A 10,000-nucleotide genomic window follows, 5' to 3' on the forward strand; every position below is an offset into this window, starting at 1 on the left:
GTCCTCCCTTTTCTCATGGTAACCCCGTTTTCCTTTCTTACTCTTTTATTTCCCTTCCCCATGCATCTCTACCCTTCTACTTTTTCCCTTGGAATGGGAACATCCATTCCTACCTCCTATCATCATCCATCTACCCCACCCCCACTCACTCCTTGTCATTAATCGTTACGACACGACGACGTAATGATATTTCAAAAGGTTATTTCAAAAACAGCAAAGCAAAATTTTCAAAAACTCTTTTCTATTCTTTTTCTTTTTCTTTTTTTAGACACATACAAAATTGATAAACTTGATGAAAACAAAAACAAAAAAAAAGAAAGAGAGAGAAAAAGAAAAAGAAAACAGAGAATAGAAATAGAAAATAAATAAAAAAAAATAAATAAATAAATAAATAAAGAAATGTATAAGAGTGAAAGAGCATCGGTTCCTTTTTTTTTCTTTTTTGTTTCTTTCCTGTTCCTTTTTTTTCTGTTCATTTTTTTTTTTTAATTTTAGCCGGTTGGATCGAGAAAGAGGGGCAACGAACGACTAGAGAAAATAGGGATAAGGTGGAAGATGGGGATGTAGAAGAAAGGGAGAGGAAAATATACATTGCCATCCTAGAATTCGCGAACGACTCTCGTCTTTAATTAAAAGCCTTTCTCGATTATTATTCGCGATATAAGAGAAAAGAAAAGAGGGAGAAGAAGTAGTTGCAGAACGGGGGAGGTAATATTGCCGTGGACAGTAGAAGAGGAGAGAGACGAGGAGATAGGGGGTGGTGGATGGGGGGTAGTCAAGGGATGTGTTTGTTACAGTTTGCCATATCGTCTCATACAAATCGCAAGGGAAAACCTACCTTGTATGTAAAGCCACGAGAGAGAGAGAAATGTATATATAATAGTAATAATAATACATAGGTTGGATAGATAAAGAGAGAGTGATAGAGAGACGTGCATATATATGTATATATATATATACACCATGCAGAAAGCAGAAAGCTTTCAACTAAGAGTTAAACCCAATAGAAATTCCCTGGGAATCGAAACGCCGCAAATTCTGCATTTATCGACCGGCTTGCGGCAAAACTAGCTGAGTCAACGGGCGAATCTAGTGCGCGCACGCGATATAGGATACTTTAAATTATCCAATGAATATATTACCTATGACGTAAGCAACGTCACAAGGTCCTGACGAAGGTAAAGGAAGAAAGGAGGTATAGGTGAAGAAAAGGAAAACAAAAGAAAAGGGAAAGGAGAAAAGGTAGTGTAAAAATTTTGAAAGAAAATAATGAAAGATGCGATAAAAGAAAATGAAGTCAAACAAATAAAGAGAGAACGATGGATAGGGAAAAGGGAAAGGGTGAAGAAATGAAAGAAAGAAAGAAAAGTGAAAGAGGAATAGAAAATTTTAAAAAAAGAAGATGGAAAGAGAAGGGGATGGATAAGAAGAGATAAATTTCAATTCGTGTCATGAAAAAAAGAAAAAGAAAAAGGGACGCGATATGGTTTCAACTTGTTCATCATGAGGAGGTACCATGAACTTGGCCTAGAATTTCCTCGAGCATATGTGATACGCCATTGACGGCCGTATTCCTTTAACAAATCAAATTCGAAACAGTCCACCCCCATCGTCGTAAAACGTTTTATAAACGTTACGTTACTATGTTCTTAAGTAGAAAGTTGTGATTTATAAAACGGAAATAGGAAAAAAAGAAAAAAAAGAAAAAAAGAAAAAAAGAAATAGGAAAAAAATAGAACAAAAATGAAAGAGAGAGAGAAAGAGACAGAGATCGTAGGCACATGAAAAGAAGACTCGGTTAACTAACAACGAGCAATTACTATGTCGAACTGTTATGTCAGTGGAAATTCTCACGGTCTGTCAAGCAGTTAATTTTAATCGCGATGATATAAAAGAGATAAAAGCATTTTAGATCAGAGCTCTTCTCTCTTTCTCTGTATTATGATATCGCACAAAGAATCTAAACGATCTCCGCTTTGTCTCGAAATATATATCATCTGACGTTCGATTGAAAATCTCGGAAATTGAAAGATGATCAATTAAAGTTTACTTTAAAGATCGCAAAGATCCATCGAGAAGATGTATTCCATGGGAAAGGGACGACGATAAAGATGGTCCATTCAATTATCTCTTCGGATTAATTTCTTTTTTTTTTCGGAGTTATTACTTCGAGAGAAGAAAAACAAAAAGAAAAAATATAAACAATAAATAGAATAAGAAGATAAAACAGAAAACCGACCATGTCCTATATATATATATATATATATAAACAAAAAAAAAAGAAAAAAAAAAAGAAAAAGAACAGAAACTAAAAGACAGAGTTTTAACAAAACCAGATAAAAACGAACGTAAACAAGCAGGTAGTTAGGTAGTTTAGGTAGGTAGGTAGGTAGGTGAGGTAGATGGGTTAAAAGTGTCTAGAATACGAGGATAGAGAGACGCAAGAGACAGGGGAGGGACGGGAAGGGGAGAGAGGAGGAGGTGGGAGAGGGGCATAGAGACACGAGAGAGAAACGGCGACGAAATTGCATAATCGTGCTTCCTCAATAACGACGAGCGTGCGACGATGAACGAGAGATAATAATAATAATGTCGCGGAATTGTCGTTTACATATATGAGGTGCGCGCGCGAACCCGCCATTGCGGTGACGCGTAACAAAGTTACGTTTTTACGATCGTTCCTTTTAAACGAACACGAACGACCCTGTGACGTTTATCCAATCCCACACGGTGTAACCAGTTTCCGTGTCGAATTTAATGCACGTGGACAAGAAGAGAGATCCCGAGGACTTTTACTCGTCGTCCGCGAGCATCGTGTTACGCCTTTACTAGGATTGTCTCTACTATGATTAGATAGATGATAAGATATAAGGATGATCGTGAAAACTCAGATGTATACCTGACTTACTTTTACTCCCTCTCCCTCTCCTCCTTTTACTCCTCCTTCTACTTTTATTCCTACTTCTTCTGTTACATCTTTTTTTATTTCTTTCTTATCTCGTCGTAGGATTTTAATTCTGATACTTTAATTAATTTATTTGCGTTATTAATATATTTAATGGATCGATGATATAATGCAGAAGAGATAATAGTTGCATGACCGTGATATATATATATATATATGTATATATATGTATGTATATATATTAAATTATTTGTATGTATTATATTATTGATATGTTTAATATACAGAAGAAAAGATAGTAGTATTATCGGGATATATAGTGTATGTGTATGTAAATGTCGAATTTTTAATAATATTCACAACTTTATCACCAAATGACTCAAACCTACATTTAAAAGTTTTATGTTTTCTTTTTCTTTTTTTTTTTTTTCTTTTTTTATTGCATTGCCTTTACAAAGTTCATACAAACTTTTGTTAATCATTATTGGTTTCTTTTGTTTATTTATTTATTTTTTTTTCCTTTGCAAAATATAAATGTAACGATGTCGAGTTTTTGTATATATAAACTCGATCATAATCGAGAAAATATTTCTTTCGAAAGAATAATGTGCTTAACGAGGAAAACTCAATGGAAAATTTTTGACTAATGTCATACAATTATCTATTAGAATGGAATTTTTCCGATAGAGGATAGAATTCTTTTTCTTCTTTCTTTCTTTTTTTTTTCTTTTTCTTTTTTTTTTTTTTTTTTTTTTTCTTTTTTGTTAGAATAACGTAGGCAAAAAACTTTGATAGAATCAAAGATGATAAGACGAATAAAACATTTCCTAAATATTAAAAATAAAATGAAAAAAAAAAGAGAGAGAACAAAAGGGAGAAAAAAAAGAAATACTTTATCAACAAAAAAATAATAATAATAAATAAATAAATAAATAAATAAAAATATAGAAAAATTCGACATTTCATATTACACGATGTAATATATATATACATATAAATATATTTATACATATATGTGCGTGTGTGTGTATATATATACACACAGTATATATTTACCTATCTAAGCAGAAGAATCACGAGTAAGTAACTCGAATGGAGGCTCCAGAGAAATCAAAACGTACGTATATACATCCATACATCCATACATACATACATATATACATTGGTGGATATAGTAGAAGAGAATAATAATGACGTTGGTGTACGTAGAGATTAGATGGAGAGGGGAGAGAAAGAGAGAGAAGTCCGCGAGCGGAAGTGGTCGGAGTGTGACCGGGGGCGACGCAACCGGCCGCAGGAAAGCGCCGACGATAAAATCGCGTCCCGAAGCACGGTATACGTGGCTGCTGATACGTTATTGCGGCGACTCGTAACTCACGAGTGAATTGACCTTAAGAGCTTGCCTGGTCGCGACCGTGCCACTGAATATACGAACCTCTTCGAACGATTAGCTCACTCTCTCTCTCTCTCTCTCTCTCTCTCTCTCTCTCTCTCTCTCTCTCTCTCTCTCTCTCTCTCTCTGTCTCTTTCTCTCACTCTCCTCTGTCTCTCTTTATGTATATATATATATATATATATCTATCTCTCTTGTTTCTTCATATCTCATCATTACCTCTTTCCACCTTTTTTCTCTCCTCACTCCTTTTAATCCTTAATTTAATCATTGATTTAATTTTTCTTTTTTTCTTTTTTTTAATTTGATCTATTTTTATTTATTTATTTTTTTTTCATTTTATTCTTCACTCTTTGAATCAGATTTTTAATTTCTTTTGTAAATTACGATGCGATCGAAGATGAGATATTTCATTCGTCCTAATTCACGGTTTAAATATATTCGTATGTATGTACACGTATATATGTATATATATATAGTAGTTGCCTCTTGATTGTGAAAGAAGTGAAAGTTTTTGAAAGTTTCGAAAATTATGGTAAGTCAAATGTTAACGGTACAATCAAAAATAATGATAGATTTAAAGCTCGTTGGACTTCTCTCGGGGAAAAGATAGTGTAAAAGCTGCTTGAAGATCATTCAGGTAAAAAGAGAGCTGGTGGTATCATCTTCTGCGAGATCGTTTACGCGAGAAAAAGAGAGAGAAAAAAAAAAGAGAGAGAGAGACTTAAAGGGATATAGGGAAGAAGGGTCGTTCAACCGAGCGTTCTCGAATCGAGTATACGCGTTCATTTTTTCTCCTCTCTCTTTCTTTCTCTTTCTCTTGTTTAGATATTTACGTAAGGAATTTCCTTTTGTGGTTACATTGTGATTATCGTGACGTCAAGTTACATTCCATTCATAGAGAGTGAGTGAGAGAGAGAGGGAAAAAAAAGAGAGGGAGACTGTGGCGACTACCGCTCACATTTCTCGATAGAGAAAAACATAATTATTATCTCAATTCGATTCATGATAATTCTGCTTCGTATAAATTATATATATATATATATATATATATAGATATTATATACATTCCTATAATTTATATGTACATATGCGATAGATTATTTTTTTAAACATAACGAAGTTTAATAATTTAAGTTCTCTTCTTTCGATCAAAATCGATCAAAATTTTATAGATATAATCAGTCCATGGGAATAAGAATGAAAAAATTAATCAATGATTTCTCGAGACGAGCAATCATTTTTTTTCTTTGTTTTTTTTTTTTTTTTTTAAACAGGCAATCATATTTTACGAAACACGCCGATCGACTCAGACTATATATTAAAAATCTGATCATAGCAATAAGAGAATCGACGAACTTGTTTATCAATAATTTTGTTATGTAATAAAACATTTTTTCATTTTCTTTCTTTTAATTCAATATGTTCACGAACATAACAAAGGAAGTAGTTAATCAACGATGAGATAATCATTCATTCGTAAATTCCAATTTATCGTAGTTCAGAATGAACGAATAATTTCGTTAAAATATCGTTCGTTCATCGATGTAATCAGAACATCGTAGAAACTAAATCAAATATTAATTCTCACTTATGCCATATATCAAACGCCATCGATTAATTTCTTTTTAGATATACCATATTCGATTAATTCATCAAATCCAAATCTTATATATATATATATGTTGTATATTAAACGATAAATATTGATCATTCTTTTCTATTAAATTAATTAAAATCAAAAATAATATATCTACATTTCGAGAGACGAAATGAAATTATGTTGAAAATTTTCACGAAATATATATATATATATATATATATATTAGAAATTTTCGTCGGTTAGTATAGTAAGCGACAAATGCGAAGTTTAATCGAGTTGCGTAACTATCTTCAGCTTCGGGGACCCTTATGCAAGAGTTAGAGCGTCGAAATGGGAGGGAAGAATGGAGTATGGTATGTTGAGGAAAGGTGAGGTGAGGTGAGGTATCAGGGGAGGGAGAGAGAGAGAGAGAGAGAGAGAAGAGTTGAGAATAAAGGACGCCTAGGTTCATAAGAGGGAAAGGGTTGTAACGAGCCATGCAACGAATTATAAGCACTCGGCTTAACCCAATTCAGAACTTGAACCTTTCCCCATAGGAACAAACGTTCGTAGATATCATTCGTTGTAAATGAAAAGAAAAAAAGAAGAAAGAAAAAAAAACAAGTTGGAATGATTTAATTTTTTATTTTTATGGTGATAAGGTTTATTATGGTGATAAGGTCGCAACTCGTTATCATAGAATGGAGTCGTTTTTTTTTCTTTCTTTCTTTTCTTTTTTTTTTTTTTTTGAATATATAATTGATTCAATTCTATTTCATTTTATTAGAGTTATGATCCAAGAGAGAAAAATGTTCAAATAAAATATTTACTATCTATTGATTATAATTCGTACGACTTGATCCAACAAAATTGTACGATATTAATTAACTGTATTATATTAATCAAATTGTAACTACTGAACTGTATTGTATTAATTAAATTGTACGATCAACATGTTAGTCTTTTATGTTTTTTTTTAGTTTTTTTCTTTTCCCCTAATCTTTATCAAGATCGAGTCGATCATTTGGATCTTCTTTGTTTAAACAATCAAATGATGTATAAATATTTTTTTTTCTTTTAGGTCACGTTACTCATAATCCGTAATAGTTTTTTTTCAATCATGATAATTTACATAGATAGGAATAGGAACGTATAAATATATATATATATATATATATATATATATATATATATATGTATGTATGTATATATATGTATATACGTTTCATGAAACCTATTCATGTTTTCATGTAAAACATATTTACGATCTTTGCGTGCTTCGAACACATATCTCCTCATTCTCTTTTTCTTTCTTCAACCTCCTCACCCGATCACACCCCCAACCCGAGCTCGAACCTGAACCGGAGAACCCGAGCCCGAATCCAATTCAATCCCCAACCCAACCCACCCTATGGCCTACTCTACTCCACCTCGGTATATACACATAATACGAACATTGTGTCCGTGCCCTGTGTATCGAGGTTAATTTAAAGCTTCTATCCATTCTTGAAGTAGAGCTTGAGTGGATCGTTTAAGTCGAACCGCCTACCGTACCAACCTAACAAAATTAGATTTCTTCCCTTTTTAGATATTAAATGGAATGTCCTTTTTATCAAAACATTTTCATTATTTACATTAGAAATATTAAAATCGCGAATTAATTCCAAGTGAAATCAATTGACGCACGAGTTATTTTTCTTTATAACGAAAACACTTATTGCGACAAATGTAAAATGTCCTTTAAAATTTGTTCGTAAATAAAAAAGAAAATGTTTGTAATTTTATACAAGAAAAAAATTAAAGGAAAAAGAAAAAAGAGAACAACTTTTCAAAGCCACGTTTATCTCTTCCTCCAATATTTTTTCTTTCAATCCTTACAACGAGTGAAATGTCCTCTTAAAATTTGATTGCAACATCACTTTTAAAACACCCTGTATATGCACATACTCTTCGTATAATCTATCGTTGTAATCTTTTCTCTCTCTCTCTCTCTCTCTCTCTCTCGTGCTTTTCCGCATTACGCTTTCTATTTCTATGTCTCTTTCGTTGGAACAGTCGCGGGTCGATGATGAAGGAACCCGGATCCTAAATGCGCATGCGTTGGTACTACGGTCTCACCACCTAACATCACAACCCTACACCCAACTCCCAACCCTCAACCCCCAACCCTCAAAGCCCCGATCCCCGACTCCCGACCCCCAACCCTTCCCCTCATCAGTCGTTGTGCACCATCATGGATCAATACCCAACCAGGGCACCCTATTACGCTTGTCCTCGTACACTGCGGCGAAGCTCCATCGCACCACCTACGAAATACGACCTATTCGCAGGTATTTATTTATTTCCATCCGTGATTTCTTATCAATCTAGCTCTCCTTACCCTCGCCTCCCTCGTACCTTTCACTCTCTCTCTCTATCTTCCTCCCCATCAAACCCCTTCAACCAACTCACCTACTCATACATTTTTATCCTATAAAATACTTAAACTCATTATATATTTTTTCTTTCTCGAGATTTACTTTGAAGATGATGTCGTCGTTGTCGTATATATTTAACGAGAAATATCTTCGATCTATTAGTCATCATTTCTTTTTTCTTATCAATTCTATGTAAAGAATATGCTTCGTAAGAATTATATAGTCAGGTCAATGCAATCGAGTTATAAAACATAAAAAGAAAATATATATATATATAAACTCGTTCTACGTTCTCTGATCGATCGAATAATAGAAAAGTAACGAATGAAGAAAGGAGAAAGAAGGAAAGAAGAAAAAAAATTACAATGGCCTGTACGATCTTAGGGGAGATGGTATTCGTGTTCATACAGAAATGTCCAATGTGATTTTGTCAGGACTTGTGACTTACTGCATCGTCATTTCATGAGAATCAGAAAGAGAGAGAAAGACGAAGGAAAGAAAGGGTTGAAGGGAAAGATAGGGAGAGAAAGGGAGAAGAAGGGAGATTTCAAAGACAGGCTACGAAACAACCAGCTGGCAACGACACCGAACCGCTGACCCATTAATGGAACAGACCGAGGGTAACAAAGGGTGGAAATATATATATATATATATATATATATATATATATATATGTACTCCGTTATGATCCTAATGCTTCACCCCTTTTTCGACCTTACTCTTCTTCTTCCTTGTTTAATATACGAAATTCAGAACTTAATATGGTAAATTTCTACGACGGAGTTTGTGATTACATTATCACAATGAAAAGGAGGGTGTGGGTGAATAGATAGATAAGTGTATTCTTACGAAAACTAATAATAATTTAAACAGTATAAAGTAAAGTTTTTATCAACGAAATTCATTTTATTCGGCAACAATTTTTTCTTTCTTAAAATATTTTTATTCGTTCGTTCGTTCATTCGTTCGTTAATTCTAAATTCTAATCGCGTTACAAAACATATGATGATAATAAACCCCTATTGGATTATTTCGATCGATCGAGCTAAAACTATATACGAAAGTTAAAACGATTCGACGATTAAATTTGACTCGTCGACTCACCCCTTTCATCCCTTCATCCATTCCCGGCCCCGCCCTCTCCAATCCTCCATTAAATTCAACGTGAAAAGCAGAAACTAACAGGCTATTATTCGTCAATCGCTCGTAGAGAATAAATCCGGTCTTTTATCAGCCTTTCGTAGAAAATCGAATTCCACGGAAGTGTCGAAAATTGACTTGGAAACATTTATATCGAATCTTTGTTCTCTGTCGTTTTATTTCTATTTTCCTTCTTTCTCTTTGTCTATCTTCATATCCTATCAATCCACCTCATCCTCTCCCCGCCCATCTAAAAAAAAAAAAAAAAAGGGGGGGGCAAAGATATATCTCGTAAAAAAAATTACATCTGATTCTAACACGTCGAGTATCGATGATCCATACATTCATTTGTGGAATAATATAAATCGGGATATAGAAATATAGAAATTATTACAAGTGAGATTTCGACTTTGTTTGGTCTCGTTAATCGATTCTACGTGTGTTTGTCGTAATAGAAGAAGAAGGAAGAAGAAGAAGAAGAAGAAGAAGAAGATGTTAATTAATTAATTGTCTTACGGATTCTTCGAAGTACAAATTTCTTCTCGCGAATTAGCTGATCGGGT

At 33.6% G+C, this 10,000-nt stretch overlaps 1 protein-coding gene across 8 annotated transcripts in view; it reads right to left on the reverse strand.

Moving 5' to 3' along the window:
- Atpalpha (sodium/potassium-transporting ATPase subunit alpha) overlaps nt 1-10,000 on the reverse strand; it is an 81,086-nt gene that overhangs the window by 21,133 nt on the left and 49,953 nt on the right. The gene's annotated exons all lie outside the window — the stretch shown is intronic.

The sequence above is a fragment of the Vespa mandarinia genome, chromosome 19 (genome assembly GCF_050613455.1).
Source record: "Vespa mandarinia isolate Hongniang chromosome 19, ASM5061345v1, whole genome shotgun sequence".
Lineage (NCBI taxonomy): Eukaryota > Metazoa > Arthropoda > Insecta > Hymenoptera > Vespidae > Vespa > Vespa mandarinia.